This window comes from Pseudorca crassidens, chromosome 3, assembly GCF_039906515.1.
Source record: "Pseudorca crassidens isolate mPseCra1 chromosome 3, mPseCra1.hap1, whole genome shotgun sequence".
NCBI lineage: Eukaryota > Metazoa > Chordata > Mammalia > Artiodactyla > Delphinidae > Pseudorca > Pseudorca crassidens.
In genome coordinates, this window is record NC_090298.1 from 175,888,889 (window position 1) to 175,907,054 (window position 18,166).

The following is an 18,166-nucleotide window of genomic DNA, read 5'->3' on the forward strand; positions in this document are numbered from 1 at the left end:
GTCCCAAACTTTGGGGTGGCTGTGTCTTTTTGATTTTAATTTCCCTAAGCTATAGGACCATAAGTGGAAGTGCCCTAGGCTCTGTTGCTTTGTTTTTTAGATGTTTCAGGAAACACCATACACTTCTCCCGAGTGTCTGTTGGCAATTTACATCCCGCCCATCAGCATAACAAGGCTCCCAGTTCTCCATGGCCTGTCCTGCCTTTCTGGATTTTACACTTTTTTCAGATGGCCCTTTTGACCGGGGGGAAGTGAGACTTCATTGTAGTGCAGATTTCCTTTGCAAGCTTGCTTGGTTGGCCAAAAAGGGCGTATGCGTTTTTTCCTGAATATATTCAGGAAAAAACGCATACGCCCTTTTTGGCCAAGTGCATCATTGTGGACGTTCTGCCTCTTTTCCTATGCTTTCAATGCAATTCCAGTCTGCCTCCTGAAATCGGTTTCCTGCAATTCTGCCCCGCTTTCAAGTCCTCTTGGCAGCCTTACTTCAGTATATTTTTGGACGATAGCTGTCATTTATAACTCTGCAGGTTTGTGAATTACAGTGCCCCTGAGCTCCTTTCTTCAACTCGCTTTCTTTTTAGCCGGCCGCAACACCGCAGGATGGCTTCAGGCCCTAATCTGGTTCCGGCACGGCACGCTGAGCCTTTGGTTAATTCCTCTTCCTGGTGGGAAATGAGAGTTAAATTTGCCCGTCCAGACACCTCCAGCTAGTCTCTCATTGGTTCTCGCTATTCCTGTTCATCTTGCGCAGAAATTGCAAACTGGGCCAAACAGGAGGTTAAAGGGACTGACTCTCCAAGTCGGGAGGGTGTTAGTAAAGCGTCTGGAATGTTGCACCCGAGTACCAGGGTACGAAAACTGAGACATATTTGAACACGTCTCCCGATCACATGGTTGATCAGACTCTAGGTTCCACATGCATGTTTTACCTGAAGGAAGAATACCTTAAACCTGGGTAGTTGAAACCCGTGGAATGGGTACCATGCAATATGACTTCAAAGGGTCTTCATTTGCTCACCGAACCTCTCCAATCCTATCACTGCTGCGTTTATGCCCCTGTACGCATGCTTGATTCTCTTTCGGAGACATAGCAATCCATAGGTTTTAAGATACTTACTAGTCAGGTACATTCTTAGGCATTTAATATGCGGTGTTGAGTCCATTTCATTGAGCAAGGAGTAGCTCTTGTCTATTCCATATTTGGCTTAAGGAACTTTATCTGTGCTCATTTCAATCTCTGGTTTTATGCAGCACCCCAACTCACCTTTCCCCTTAAGCAAGCATAAGTTGGTTTTCTAAATTTGAGACCCTGTTCTGTTCTGTAATTCAGTTCCTGTGTAGCCAAGTTTACATTCCGTGTATTACTGATATCTTATGATGTTTCTTTTTCTGTGTGACTTATTTCAGTTAGAATCATCATACCTGAATCCACTCATTGTGCTGCTAAGGGCCTGATGACATAGATTTCATTGCTGAGTGATATTGCTTTGTAAGTAAATACCACAACTTCTTTATCCATTTTTCACTTTCTGCGATGTTGAACTTGTACTGTAAATGAGGTTCTTGTAAACAGAGGCGTCCCAAACTTTGGGGTGGCTGTGTCTTTTTGATTTTAATTTCCCTAAGCTATAGGACCATAAGTGGAAGTGCCCTAGGCTCTGTTGCTTTGTTTTTTAGATGTTTCAGGAAACACCATACACTTCTCCCGAGTGTCTGTTGGCAATTTACATCCCGCCCATCAGCATAACAAGGCTCCCAGTTCTCCATGGCCTGTCCTGCCTTTCTGGATTTTACACTTTTTTCAGATGGCCCTTTTGACCGGGGGGAAGTGAGACTTCATTGTAGTGCAGATTTCCTTTGCAAGCTTGCTTGGTTGGCCAAAAAGGGCGTATGCGTTTTTTCCTGAATATATTCAGGAAAAAACGCATACGCCCTTTTTGGCCAAGTGCATCATTGTGGACGTTCTGCCTCTTTTCCTATGCTTTCAATGCAATTCCAGTCTACCTCCTGAAATCGGTTTCCTGCAATTCTGCCCCGCTTTCAAGTCCTCTTGGCAGCCTTACTTCAGTATATTTTTGGACGATAGCTGTCATTTATAACTCTGCAGGTTTGTGAATTACAGTGCCCCTGAGCTCCTTTCTTCAACTCGCTTTCTTTTGAGCTGGCCGCAACACCGCAGGATGGCTTCAGGCCCTAATCTGGTTCCGGCACGGCACGCTGAGCCTTTGGTTAATTCCTCTTCCTGGTGGGAAATGAGAGTTAAATTTGCCCGTCCAGACACCTCCAGCTAGTCTCTCATTGGTTCTCGCTATTCCTGTTCATCTTCCGCAGAAATTGCAAACTGGGCCAAACAGGAGGTTAAAGGGACTGACTCTCCAAGTCGGGAGGGTGTTAGTAAAGCGTCTGGAATGTTGCACCCGAGTACCAGGGTACGAAAACTGAGACATATTTGAACACGTCTCCCGATCACATGGTTGATCATACTCTAGGTTCCACATGCATGTTTTAGCTGAAGGAAGAATACCTTAAACCTGGGTAGTTGAAACCCGTGGAATGGGTACCATGCAATATGACTTCAAAGGGTCTTCATTTGCTCACCGAACCTCTCCAATCCTATCACTGCTGCGTTTATGCCCCTGTACGCATGCTTGATTCTCTTTCGGAGACATAGCAATCCATAGGTTTTAAGATACTTACTAGTCAGGTACATTCTTAGGCATTTAATATGCGGTGTTGAGTCCATTTCGTTGAGCAAGGAGTAGCTCTTGTCTATTCCATATTTGGCTTAAGGAACTTTATCTGTGCTCATTTCAATCTCTGGTTTTATGCAGCACCCCAACTCACCTTTCCCCTTAAGCAAGCATAAGTTGGTTTTCTAAATTTGAGACCCTGTTCTGTTCTGTAATTCAGTTCCTGTGTAGCCAAGTTTACATTCCGTGTATTACTGATATCTTATGATGTTTCTTTTTCTGTGTGACTTATTTCAGTTAGAATCATCATACCTGAATCCACTCATTGTGCTGCTAAGGGCCTGATGACATAGATTTCATTGCTGAGTGATATTGCTTTGTAAGTAAATACCACAACTTCTTTATCCATTTTTCACTTTCTGCGATGTTGAACTTGTACTGTAAACGAGGTTCTTGTAAACAGAGGCGTCCCAAACTTTGGGGTGGCTGTGTCTTTTTGATTTTAATTTCCCTAAGCTATAGGACCATAAGTGGAAGTGCCCTAGGCTCTGTTGCTTTGTTTTTTAGATGTTTCAGGAAACACCATACACTTCTCCCGAGTGTCTGTTGGCAATTTACATCCCGCCCATCAGCATAACAAGGCTCCCAGTTCTCCATGGCCTGTCCTGCCTTTCTGGATTTTACACTTTTTTCAGATGGCCCTTTTGACCGGGGGGAAGTGAGACTTCATTGTAGTGCAGATTTCCTTTGCAAGCTTGCTTGGTTGGCCAAAAAGGGCGTATGCGTTTTTTCCTGAATATATTCAGGAAAAAACGCATACGCCCTTTTTGGCCAAGTGCATCATTGTGGACGTTCTGCCTCTTTTCCTATGCTTTCAATGCAATTCCAGTCTGCCTCCTGAAATCGGTTTCCTGCAATTCTGCCCCGCTTTCAAGTCCTCTTGGCAGCCTTACTTCAGTATATTTTTGGACGATAGCTGTCATTTATAACTCTGCAGGTTTGTGAATTACAGTGCCCCTGAGCTCCTTTCTTCAACTCGCTTTCTTTTGAGCCGGCCGCAACACCGCAGGATGGCTTCAGGCCCTAATCTGGTTCCGGCACGGCACGCTGAGCCTTTGGTTAATTCCTCTTCCTGGTGGGAAATGAGAGTTAAATTTGCCCGTCCAGACACCTCCAGCTAGTCTCTCATTGGTTCTCGCTATTCCTGTTCATCTTCCGCAGAAATTGCAAACTGGGCCAAACAGGAGGTTAAAGGGACTGACTCTCCAAGTCGGGAGGGTGTTAGTAAAGCGTCTGGAATGTTGCACCCGAGTACCAGGGTACGAAAACTGAGACATATTTGAACACGTCTCCCGATCACATGGTTGATCAGACTCTAGGTTCCACATGCATGTTTTACCTGAAGGAAGAATACCTTAAACCTGGGTAGTTGAAACCCGTGGAATGGGTACCATGCAATATGACTTCAAAGGGTCTTCATTTGCTCACCGAACCTCTCCAATCCTATCACTGCTGCGTTTATGCCCCTGTACGCATGCTTGATTCTCTTTCGGAGACATAGCAATCCATAGGTTTTAAGATACTTACTAGTCAGGTACATTCTTAGGCATTTAATATGCGGTGTTGAGTCCATTTCGTTGAGCAAGGAGTAGCTCTTGTCTATTCCATATTTGGCTTAAGGAACTTTATCTGTGCTCATTTCAATCTCTGGTTTTATGCAGCACCCCAACTCACCTTTCCCCTTAAGCAAGCATAAGTTGGTTTTCTAAATTTGAGACCCTGTTCTGTTCTGTAATTCAGTTCCTGTGTAGCCAAGTTTACATTCCGTGTATTACTGATATCTTATGATGTTTCTTTTTCTGTGTGACTTATTTCAGTTAGAATCATCATACCTGAATCCACTCATTGTGCTGCTAAGGGCCTGATGACATAGATTTCATTGCTGAGTGATATTGCTTTGTAAGTAAATACCACAACTTCTTTATCCATTTTTCACTTTCTGCGATGTTGAACTTGTACTGTAAATGAGGTTCTTGTAAACAGAGGCGTCCCAAACTTTGGGGTGGCTGTGTCTTTTTGATTTTAATTTCCCTAAGCTATAGGACCATAAGTGGAAGTGCCCTAGGCTCTGTTGCTTTGTTTTTTAGATGTTTCAGGAAACACCATACACTTCTCCCGAGTGTCTGTTGGCAATTTACATCCCGCCCATCAGCATAACAAGGCTCCCAGTTCTCCATGGCCTGTCCTGCCTTTCTGGATTTTACACTTTTTTCAGATGGCCCTTTTGACTGGGGGGAAGTGAGACTTCATTGTAGTGCAGATTTCCTTTGCAAGCTTGCTTGGTTGGCCAAAAAGGGCGTATGCGTTTTTTCCTGAATATATTCAGGAAAAAACGCATACGCCCTTTTTGGCCAAGTGCATCATTGTGGACGTTCTGCCTCTTTTCCTATGCTTTCAATGCAATTCCAGTCTACCTCCTGAAATCGGTTTCCTGCAATTCTGCCCCGCTTTCAAGTCCTCTTGGCAGCCTTACTTCAGTATATTTTTGGACGATAGCTGTCATTTATAACTCTGCAGGTTTGTGAATTACAGTGCCCCTGAGCTCCTTTCTTCAACTCGCTTTCTTTTGAGCTGGCCGCAACACCGCAGGATGGCTTCAGGCCCTAATCTGGTTCCGGCACGGCACGCTGAGCCTTTGGTTAATTCCTCTTCCTGGTGGGAAATGAGAGTTAAATTTGCCCGTCCAGACACCTCCAGCTAGTCTCTCATTGGTTCTCGCTATTCCTGTTCATCTTCCGCAGAAATTGCAAACTGGGCCAAACAGGAGGTTAAAGGGACTGACTCTCCAAGTCGGGAGGGTGTTAGTAAAGCGTCTGGAATGTTGCACCCGAGTACCAGGGTACGAAAACTGAGACATATTTGAACACGTCTCCCGATCACATGGTTGATCATACTCTAGGTTCCACATGCATGTTTTAGCTGAAGGAAGAATACCTTAAACCTGGGTAGTTGAAACCCGTGGAATGGGTACCATGCAATATGACTTCAAAGGGTCTTCATTTGCTCACCGAACCTCTCCAATCCTATCACTGCTGCGTTTATGCCCCTGTACGCATGCTTGATTCTCTTTCGGAGACATAGCAATCCATAGGTTTTAAGATACTTACTAGTCAGGTACATTCTTAGGCATTTAATATGCGGTGTTGAGTCCATTTCATTGAGCAAGGAGTAGCTCTTGTCTATTCCATATTTGGCTTAAGGAACTTTATCTGTGCTCATTTCAATCTCTGGTTTTATGCAGCACCCCAACTCACCTTTACCCTTAAGCAAGCATAAGTTGGTTTTCTAAATTTGAGACCCTGTTCTGTTCTGTAATTCAGTTCCTGTGTAGCCAAGTTTACATTCCGTGTATTACTGATATCTTATGATGTTTCTTTTTCTGTGTGACTTATTTCAGTTAGAATCATCATACCTGAATCCACTCATTGTGCTGCTAAGGGCCTGATGACATAGATTTCATTGCTGAGTGATATTGCTTTGTAAGTAAATACCACAACTTCTTTATCCATTTTTCACTTTCTGCGATGTTGAACTTGTACTGTAAACGAGGTTCTTGTAAACAGAGGCGTCCCAAACTTTGGGGTGGCTGTGTCTTTTTGATTTTAATTTCCCTAAGCTATAGGACCATAAGTGGAAGTGCCCTAGGCTCTGTTGCTTTGTTTTTTAGATGTTTCAGGAAACACCATACACTTCTCCCGAGTGTCTGTTGGCAATTTACATCCCGCCCATCAGCATAACAAGGCTCCCAGTTCTCCATGGCCTGTCCTGCCTTTCTGGATTTTACACTTTTTTCAGATGGCCCTTTTGACCGGGGGGATGTGAGACTTCATTGTAGTGCAGATTTCCTTTGCAAGCTTGCTTGGTTGGCCAAAAAGGGCGTATGCATTTTTTCCTGAATATATTCAGGAAAAAACGCATACGCCCTTTTTGGCCAAGTGCATCATTGTGGACGTTCTGCCTCTTTTCCTATGCTTTCAATGCAATTCCAGTCTACCTCCTGAAATCGGTTTCCTGCAATTCTGCCCCGCTTTCAAGTCCTCTTGGCAGCCTTACTTCAGTATATTTTTGGACGATAGCTGTCATTTATAACTCTGCAGGTTTGTGAATTACAGTGCCCCTGAGCTCCTTTCTTCAACTCGCTTTCTTTTGAGCTGGCCGCAACACCGCAGGATGGCTTCAGGCCCTAATCTGGTTCCGGCACGGCACGCTGAGCCTTTGGTTAATTCCTCTTCCTGGTGGGAAATGAGAGTTAAATTTGCCCGTCCAGACACCTCCAGCTAGTCTCTCATTGGTTCTCGCTATTCCTGTTCATCTTCCACAGAAATTGCAAACTGGGCCAAACAGGAGTTTAAAGGGACTGACTCTCCAAGTCGGGAGGGTGTTAGTAAAGCGTCTGGAATGTTGCACCCGAGTACCAGGGTACGAAAACTGAGACATATTTGAACACGTCTCCCGATCACATGGTTGATCATACTCTAGGTTCCACATGCATGTTTTAGCTGAAGGAAGAATACCTTAAACCTGGGTAGTTGAAACCCGTGGAATGGGTACCATGCAATATGACTTCAAAGGGTCTTCATTTGCTCACCGAACCTCTCCAATCCTATCACTGCTGCGTTTATGCCCCTGTACACATGCTTGATTCTCTTTCGGAGACATAGCAATCCATAGGTTTTAAGATACTTACTAGTCAGGTACATTCTTAGGCATTTAATATGCGGTGTTGAGTCCATTTCGTTGAGCAAGGAGTAGCTCTTGTCTATTCCATATTTGGCTTAAGGAACTTTATCTGTGCTCATTTCAATCTCTGGTTTTATGCAGCACCCCAACTCACCTTTCCCCTTAAGCAAGCATAAGTTGGTTTTCTAAATTTGAGACCCTGTTCTGTTCTGTAATTCAGTTCCTGTGTAGCCAAGTTTACATTCCGTGTATTACTGATATCTTATGATGTTTCTTTTTCTGTGTGACTTATTTCAGTTAGAATCATCATACCTGAATCCACTCATTGTGCTGCTAAGGGCCTGATGACATAGATTTCATTGCTGAGTGATATTGCTTTCTAAGTAAATACCACAACTTCTTTATCCATTTTTCACTTTCTGCGATGTTGAACTTGTACTGTAAACGAGGTTCTTGTAAACAGAGGCGTCCCAAACTTTGGGGTGGCTGTGTCTTTTTGATTTTAATTTCCCTAAGCTATAGGACCATAAGTGGAAGTGCCCTAGGCTCTGTTGCTTTGTTTTTTAGATGTTTCAGGAAACACCATACACTTCTCCCGAGTGTCTGTTGGCAATTTACATCCCGCCCATCAGCATAACAAGGCTCCCAGTTCTCCATGGCCTGTCCTGCCTTTCTGGATTTTACACTTTTTTCAGATGGCCCTTTTGACCGGGGGGAAGTGAGACTTCATTGTAGTGCAGATTTCCTTTGCAAGCTTGCTTGGTTGGCCAAAAAGGGCGTATGCGTTTTTTCCTGAATATATTCAGGAAAAAACGCATACGCCCTTTTTGGCCAAGTGCATCATTGTGGACGTTCTGCCTCTTTTCCTATGCTTTCAATGCAATTCCAGTCTACCTCCTGAAATCGGTTTCCTGCAATTCTGCCCCGCTTTCAAGTCCTCTTGGCAGCCTTACTTCAGTATATTTTTGGACGATAGCTGTCATTTATAACTCTGCAGGTTTGTGAATTACAGTGCCCCTGAGCTCCTTTCTTCAACTCGCTTTCTTTTGAGCCGGCCGCAACACCGCAGATGGCTTCAGGCCCTAATCTGGTTCCGGCACGGCACGCTGAGCCTTTGGTTAATTCCTCTTCCTGGTGGGAAATGAGAGTTAAATTTGCCCGTCCAGACACCTCCAGCTAGTCTCTCATTGGTTCTCGCTATTCCTGTTCATCTTCCGCAGAAATTGCAAACTGGGCCAAACAGGAGGTTAAAGGGACTGACTCTCCAAGTCGGGAGGGTGTTAGTAAAGCGTCTGGAATGTTGCACCCGAGTACCAGGGTACGAAAACTGAGACATATTTGAACACGTCTCCCGATCACATGGTTGATCATACTCTAGGTTCCACATGCATGTTTTAGCTGAAGGAAGAATACCTTAAACCTGGGTAGTTGAAACCCGTGGAATGGGTACCATGCAATATGACTTCAAAGGGTCTTCATTTGCTCACCGAACCTCTCCAATCCTATCACTGCTGCGTTTATGCCCCTGTACACATGCTAGATTCCCTTTCGGAGACATAGCAATCCATAGGTTTTAAGATACTTACTAGTCAGGTACATTCTTAGGCATTTAATATGCGGTGTTGAGTCCATTTCGTTGAGCAAGGAGTAGCTCTTGTCTATTCCATATTTGGCTTAAGGAACTTTATCTGTGCTCATTTCAATCTCTGGTTTTATGCAGCACCCCAACTCACCTTTACCCTTAAGCAAGCATAAGTTGGTTTTCTAAATTTGAGACCCTGTTCTGTTCTGTAATTCAGTTCCTGTGTAGCCAAGTTTACATTCCGTGTATTACTGATATCTTATGATGTTTCTTTTTCTGTGTGACTTATTTCAGTTAGAATCATCATACCTGAATCCACTCATTGTGCTGCTAAGGGCCTGATGACATAGATTTCATTGCTGAGTGATATTGCTTTGTAAGTAAATACCACAACTTCTTTATCCATTTTTCACTTTCTGCGATGTTGAACTTGTACTGTAAACGAGGTTCTTGTAAACAGAGGCGTCCCAAACTTTGGGGTGGCTGTGTCTTTTTGATTTTAATTTCCCTAAGCTATAGGACCATAAGTGGAAGTGCCCTAGGCTCTGTTGCTTTGTTTTTTAGATGTTTCAGGAAACACCATACACTTCTCCCGAGTGTCTGTTGGCAATTTACATCCCGCCCATCAGCATAACAAGGCTCCCAGTTCTCCATGGCCTGTCCTGCCTTTCTGGATTTTACACTTTTTTCAGATTGCCCTTTTGACCGGGGGGAAGTGAGACTTCATTGTAGTGCAGATTTCCTTTGCAAGCTTGCTTGGTTGGCCAAAAAGGGCGTATGCGTTTTTTCCTGAATATATTCAGGAAAAAACGCATACGCCCTTTTTGGCCAAGTGCATCATTGTGGACGTTCTGCCTCTTTTCCTATGCTTTCAATGCAATTCCAGTCTACCTCCTGAAATCGGTTTCCTGCAATTCTGCCCCGCTTTCAAGTCCTCTTGGCAGCCTTACTTCAGTATATTTTTGGACGATAGCTGTCATTTATAACTCTGCAGGTTTGTGAATTACAGTGCCCCTGAGCTCCTTTCTTCAACTCGCTTTCTTTTGAGCTGGCCGCAACACCGCAGGATGGCTTCAGGCCCTAACCTGGTTCCGGCACGGCACGCTGAGCCTTTGGTTAATTCATCTTCCTGGTGGGAAATGAGAGTTAAATTTGCCCGTCCAGACACCTCCAGCTAGTCTCTCATTGGTTCTCGCTATTCCTGTTCATCTTCCGCAGAAATTGCAAACTGGGCCAAACAGGAGGTTAAAGGGACTGACTCTCCAAGTCGGGAGGGTGTTAGTAAAGCGTCTGGAATGTTGCACCCGAGTACCAGGGTACGAAAACTGAGACATATTTGAACACGTCTCCCGATCACATGGTTGATCATACTCTAGGTTCCACATGCATGTTTTAGCTGAAGGAAGAATACCTTAAACCTGGGTAGTTGAAACCCGTGGAATGGGTACCATGCAATATGACTTCAAAGGGTCTTCATTTGCTCACCGAACCTCTCCAATCCTATCACTGCTGCGTTTATGCCCCTGTACACATGCTTGATTCTCTTTCGGAGACATAGCAATCCATAGGTTTTAAGATACTTACTAGTCAGGTACATTCTTAGGCATTTAATATGCGGTGTTGAGTCCATTTCGTTGAGCAAGGAGTAGCTCTTGTCTATTCCATATTTGGCTTAAGGAACTTTATCTGTGCTCATTTCAATCTCTGGTTTTATGCAGCACCCCAACTCACCTTTACCCTTAAGCAAGCATAAGTTGGTTTTCTAAATTTGAGACCCTGTTCTGTTCTGTAATTCAGTTCCTGTGTAGCCAAGTTTACATTCCGTGTATTACTGATATCTTATGATGTTTCTTTTTCTGTGTGACTTATTTCAGTTAGAATCATCATACCTGAATCCACTCATTGTGCTGCTAAGGGCCTGATGACATAGATTTCATTGCTGAGTGATATTGCTTTGTAAGTAAATACCACAACTTCTTTATCCATTTTTCACTTTCTGCGATGTTGAACTTGTACTGTAAACGAGGTTCTTGTAAACAGAGGCGTCCCAAACTTTGGGGTGGCTGTGTCTTTTTGATTTTAATTTCCCTAAGCTATAGGACCATAAGTGGAAGTGCCCTAGGCTCTGTTGCTTTGTTTTTTAGATGTTTCAGGAAACACCATACACTTCTCCCGAGTGTCTGTTGGCAATTTACATCCCGCCCATCAGCATAACAAGGCTCCCAGTTCTCCATGGCCTGTCCTGCCTTTCTGGATTTTACACTTTTTTCAGATGGCCCTTTTGACCGGGGGGAAGTGAGACTTCATTGTAGTGCAGATTTCCTTTGCAAGCTTGCTTGGTTGGCCAAAAAGGGCGTATGCGTTTTTTCCTGAATATATTCAGGAAAAAATGCATACGCCCTTTTTGGCCAAGTGCATCATTGTGGACGTTCTGCCTCTTTTCCTATGCTTTCAATGCAATTCCAGTCTACCTCCTGAAATCGGTTTCCTGCAATTCTGCCCCGCTTTCAAGTCCTCTTGGCAGCCTTACTTCAGTATATTTTTGGACGATAGCTGTCATTTATAACTCTGCAGGTTTGTGAATTACAGTGCCCCTGAGCTCCTTTCTTCAACTCGCTTTCTTTTGAGCTGGCCGCAACACCGCAGGATGGCTTCAGGCCCTAATCTGGTTCCGGCACGGCACGCTGAGCCTTTGGTTAATTCCTCTTCCTGGTGGGAAATGAGAGTTAAATTTGCCCGTCCAGACACCTCCAGCTAGTCTCTCATTGGTTCTCGCTATTCCTGTTCATCTTCCGCAGAAATTGCAAACTGGGCCAAACAGGAGGTTAAAGGGACTGACTCTCCAAGTCGGGAGGGTGTTAGTAAAGCGTCTGGAATGTTGCACCCGAGTACCAGGGTACGAAAACTGAGACATATTTGAACACGTCTCCCGATCACATGGTTGATCATACTCTAGGTTCCACATGCATGTTTTAGCTGAAGGAAGAATACCTTAAACCTGGGTAGTTGAAACCCGTGGAATGGGTACCATGCAATATGACTTCAAAGGGTCTTCATTTGCTCACCGAACCTCTCCAATCCTATCACTGCTGCGTTTATGCCCCTGTACACATGCTTGATTCTCTTTCGGAGACATAGCAATCCATAGGTTTTAAGATACTTACTAGTCAGGTACATTCTTAGGCATTTAATATGCGGTGTTGAGTCCATTTCGTTGAGCAAGGAGTAGCTCTTGTCTATTCCATATTTGGCTTAAGGAACTTTATCTGTGCTCATTTCAATCTCTGGTTTTATGCAGCACCCCAACTCACCTTTACCCTTAAGCAAGCATAAGTTGGTTTTCTAAATTTGAGACCCTGTTCTGTTCTGTAATTCAGTTCCTGTGTAGCCAAGTTTACATTCCGTGTATTACTGATATCTTATGATGTTTCTTTTTCTGTGTGACTTATTTCAGTTAGAATCATCATACCTGAATCCACTCATTGTGCTGCTAAGGGCCTGATGACATAGATTTCATTGCTGAGTGATATTGCTTTGTAAGTAAATACCACAACTTCTTTATCCATTTTTCACTTTCTGCGATGTTGAACTTGTACTGTAAACGAGGTTCTTGTAAACAGAGGCGTCCCAAACTTTGGGGTGGCTGTGTCTTTTTGATTTTAATTTCCCTAAGCTATAGGACCATAAGTGGAAGTGCCCTAGGCTCTGTTGCTTTGTTTTTTAGATGTTTCAGGAAACACCATACACTTCTCCCGAGTGTCTGTTGGCAATTTACATCCCGCCCATCAGCATAACAAGGCTCCCAGTTCTCCATGGCCTGTCCTGCCTTTCTGGATTTTACACTTTTTTCAGATGGCCCTTTTGACCGGGGGGAAGTGAGACTTCATTGTAGTGCAGATTTCCTTTGCAAGCTTGCTTGGTTGGCCAAAAAGGGCGTATGCGTTTTTTCCTGAATATATTCAGGAAAAAACGCATACGCCCTTTTTGGCCAAGTGCATCATTGTGGACGTTCTGCCTCTTTTCCTATGCTTTCAATGCAATTCCAGTCTACCTCCTGAAATCGGTTTCCTGCAATTCTGCCCCGCTTTCAAGTCCTCTTGGCAGCCTTACTTCAGTATATTTTTGGACGATAGCTGTCATTTATAACTCTGCAGGTTTGTGAATTACAGTGCCCCTGAGCTCCTTTCTTCAACTCGCTTTCTTTTGAGCTGGCCGCAACACCGCAGGATGGCTTCAGGCCCTAATCTGGTTCCGGCACGGCACGCTGAGCCTTTGGTTAATTCCTCTTCCTGGTGGGAAATGAGAGTTAAATTTGCCCGTCCAGACACCTCCAGCTAGTCTCTCATTGGTTCTCGCTATTCCTGTTCATCTTCCGCAGAAATTGCAAACTGGGCCAAACAGGAGGTTAAAGGGACTGACTCTCCAAGTCGGGAGGGTGTTAGTAAAGCGTCTGGAATGTTGCACCCGAGTACCAGGGTACGAAAACTGAGACATATTTGAACACGTCTCCCGATCACATGGTTGATCATACTCTAGGTTCCACATGCATGTTTTAGCTGAAGGAAGAATACCTTAAACCTGGGTAGTTGAAACCCGTGGAATGGGTACCATGCAATATGACTTCAAAGGGTCTTCATTTGCTCACCGAACCTCTCCAATCCTATCACTGCTGCGTTTATGCCCCTGTACACATGCTTGATTCTCTTTCGGAGACATAGCAATCCATAGGTTTTAAGATACTTACTAGTCAGGTACATTCTTAGGCATTTAATATGCGGTGTTGAGTCCATTTCGTTGAGCAAGGAGTAGCTCTTGTCTATTCCATATTTGGCTTAAGGAACTTTATCTGTGCTCATTTCAATCTCTGGTTTTATGCAGCACCCCAACTCACCTTTACCCTTAAGCAAGCATAAGTTGGTTTTCTAAATTTGAGACCCTGTTCTGTTCTGTAATTCAGTTCCTGTGTAGCCAAGTTTACATTCCGTGTATTACTGATATCTTATGATGTTTCTTTTTCTGTGTGACTTATTTCAGTTAGAATCATCATACCTGAATCCACTCATTGTGCGGCTAAGGGCCTGATGACATAGATTTCATTGCTGAGTGATATTGCTTTGTAAGTAAATACCACAACTTCTTTATCCATTTTTCACTTTCTGCGATGTTGAACTTGTACTGTAAACGAGGTTCTTGTAAACAGAGGCGTCCCAATGTTTGGGGTGGCTGTGTCTTTTTGATTTTAATTTCCCTAAGCTATAGGACCATAAGTGGAAGTGCCCTAGGCTCTGTTGCTTTGTTTTTTAGATGTTTCAGGAAACACCATACACTTCTCCCGAGTGTCTGTTGGCAATTTACATCCCGCCCATCAGCATAACAAGGCTCTCAGTTCTCCATGGCCTGTCCTGCCTTTCTGGATTTTACACTTTTTTCAGATGGCCCTTTTGACCGGGGGGAAGTGAGACTTCATTGTAGTGCAGATTTCCTTTGCAAGCTTGCTTGGTTGGCCAAAAGGGGTGTATGCGTTTTTTCCTGAATATATTCAGGAAAAAACGCATACGCCCTTTATGGCCAAGTGCATCATTGTGGACGTTCTGCCTCTTTTCCTATGCTTTCAATGCAATTCCAGTCTACCTCCTGAAATCGGTTTCCTGCAATTCTGCCCCGCTTTCAAGTCCTCTTGGCAGCCTTACTTCAGTATATTTTTGGACGATAGCTGTCATTTATAACTCTGCAGGTTTGTGAATTACAGTGCCCCTGAGCTCCTTTCTTCAACTCGCTTTCTTTTGAGCTGGCAGCAACACCGCAGGATGGCTTCAGGCCCTAATTTTGTTCCGGCACGGCACGCTGAGCCTTTGGTTCATTCCTCTTCCTCGTGGGAAATGAGAGTTAAATTTGCCCGTCCAGACACCTCCAGCTAGTCTCTCATTGGTTCTCGCTATTCCTGTTCATCTTCCGCAGAAATTGCAAACTGGGCCAAACAGGAGGTTAAAGGGACTGACTCTCCAAGTCGGGAGGGTGTTAGTAAAGCGTCTGGAATGTTGCACCCGAGTACCAGGGTATGAAAACTGAGACATATTTGAACACGTCTCCCGATCACATGGTTGATCATACTCTAGGTTCCACATGCATGTTTTAGCTGAAGGAAGAATACCTTAAACCTGGGTATTTGAAACCCGTGGAATGGGTACCATGCAATATGACTTCAAAGGGTCTTCATTTGCTCACCGAACCTCTCCAATCCTATCACTGCTGCGTTTATGCCCCTGTACGCATGCTTGATTCTCTTTCGGAGACATAGCAATCCATAGGTTTTAAGATACTTGCTAGTCAGGTACATTCTTAGGCATTTAATATGCGGTGTTGAGTCCATTTCGTTGAGCAAGGAGTAGCTCTTGTCTATTCCATATTTGGCTTAAGGAACTTTATCTGTGCTCATTTCAATCTCTGGTTTTATGCAGCACCCCAACTCACCTTTCCCCTTAAGCAAGCATAAGTTGGTTTTCTAAATTTGAGACCCTGTTCTGTTCTGTAATTCAGTTCCTGTGTAGCCAAGTTTACATTCCGTGTATTACTGATATCTTATGATGTTTCTTTTTCTGTGTGACTTATTTCAGTTAGAATCATCATACCTGAATCCACTCATTGTGCTGCTAAGGGCCTGATGACATAGATTTCATTGCTGAGTGATATTGCTTTGTAAGTAAATACCACAACTTCTTTATCCATTTTTCACTTTCTGCGATGTTGAACTTGTACTGTAAACGAGGTTCTTGTAAACAGAGGCGTCCCAAACTTTGGGGTGGCTGTGTCTTTTTGATTTTAATTTCCCTAAGCTATAGGACCATAAGTGGAAGTGCCCTAGGCTCTGTTGCTTTGTTTTTTAGATGTTTCAGGAAACACCATACACTTCTCCCGAGTGTCTGTGGCAATTTACATCCCGCCCATCAGCATAACAAGGCTCTCAGTTCTCCATGGCCTGTCCTGCCTTTCTGGATTTTACACTTTTTTCAGATGGCCCTTTTGACCGGGGGGAAGTGAGACTTCATTGTAGTGCAGATTTCCTTTGCAAGCTTGCTTGGTTGGCCAAAAGGGGCGTATGCGTTTTTTCCTGAATATATTCAGGAAAAAAGGCATACGCACTTTATGGCCAAGTGCATCATTGTGGACGTTCTGCCTCTTTTCCTATGCTTTCAATGCAATTCCAGTCTACCTCCTGAAATCGGTTTCCTGCAATTCTGCCCCGCTTTCAAGTCCTCTTGGCAGCCTTACTTCAGTATATTTTTGGACGATAGCTGTCATTTATAACTATGCAGGTTTGTGAATTACAGTGCCCCTGAGCTCCTTTCTTCAACTCACTTTCTTTTGAGCTGGCAGCAACACCGCAGGATGGCTTCAGGCCCTAATCTGGTTCCGGCACGGCACGCTGAGCCTTTGGTTAATTCCTCTTCCTCATGGGAAATGAGAGTTAAATTTGCCCGTCCAGACACCTCCAGCTAGTCTCTCATTGGTTCTCGCTATTCCTGTTCATCTTCCGCAGAAATTGCAAACTGGGCCAAACAGGAGGTTAAAGGGACTGACTCTCCAAGTCGGGAGGATGTTAGTAAAGCGTCTGGAATGTTGCACCCGAGTACCAGGGTACGAAAACTGAGACATATTTGAACACGTCTCCCGATCACATGGTTGATCATACTCTAGGTTCCACATGCATGTTTTAGCTGAAGGAAGAATACCTTAAACCTGGGTAGTTGAAACCCGTGGAATGGGTACCATGCAATATGACTTCAAAGGGTCTTCATTTGCTCACCGAACCTCTCCAATCCTATCACTGCTGCGTTTATGCCCCTGTACACATGCTTGATTCTCTTTCGGAGACATAGCAATCCATAGGTTTTAAGATACTTACTAGTCACGTACATTCTTAGGTGTTTAATATGCGGTGTTGAGTCCATTTCGTTGAGCAAGGAGTAGCTCTTGTCTATTCCATATTTGGCTTAAGGAACTTTATCTGTGCTCATTTCAATCTCTGGTTTTATGCAGCACCCCAACTCACCTTTACCCTGAAGCAAGCATAAGTTGGTTTTCTAAATTTGAGACCCTGTTCTGTTCTGTAATACAGTTCCTGTGTAGCCAAGTTTACATTCCGTGTATTACTGATATCTTATGATGTTTCTTTTTCTGTGTGACTTATTTCAGTTAGAATCATCATACCTGAATCCACTCATTGTGCTGCTAAGGGCCTGATGACATAGATTTCATTGCTGAGTGATATTGCTTTGTAAGTAAATACCACAACTTCTTTATCCATTTTTCACTTTCTGCGATGTTGAACTTGTACTGTAAACGAGGTTCTTGTAAACAGAGGCGTCCCAAACTTTGGGGTGGCTGTGTCTTTTTGATTTTAATTTCCCTAAGCTATAGGACCATAAGTGGAAGTGCCCTAGGCTCTGTTGCTTTGTTTTTTAGATGTTTCAGGAAACACCATACACTTCTCCCGAGTGTCTGTTGGCAATTTACATCCCGCCCATCAGCATAACAAGGCTCCCAGTTCTCCATGGCCTGTCCTGCCTTTCTGGATTTTACACTTTTTTCAGATGGCCCTTTTGACCGGGGGGAAGTGAGACTTCATTGTAGTGCAGATTTCCTTTGCAAGCTTGCTTGGTTGGCCAAAAAGGGCGTATGCGTTTTTTCCTGAATATATTCAGGAAAAAACGCATACGCCCTTTTTGGCCAAGTGCATCATTGTGGACGTTCTGCCTCTTTTCCTATGCTTTCAATGCAATTCCAGTCTACCTCCTGAAATCGGTTTCCTGCAATTCTGCCCCGCTTTCAAGTCCTCTTGGCAGCCTTACTTCAGTATATTTTTGGACGATAGCTGTCATTTATAACTCTGCAGGTTTGTGAATTACAGTGCCCCTGAGCTCCTTTCTTCAACTCGCTTTCTTTTGAGCTGGCCGCAACACCGCAGGATGGCTTCAGGCCCTAATCTGGTTCCGGCACGGCACGCTGAGCCTTTGGTTAATTCCTCTTCCTGGTGGGAAAAGAGAGTTAAATTTGCCCGTCCAGACACCTCCAGCTAGTCTCTCATTGGTTCTCGCTATTCCTGTTCATCTTCCGCAGAAATTGCAAACTGGGCCAAACAGGAGGTTAAAGG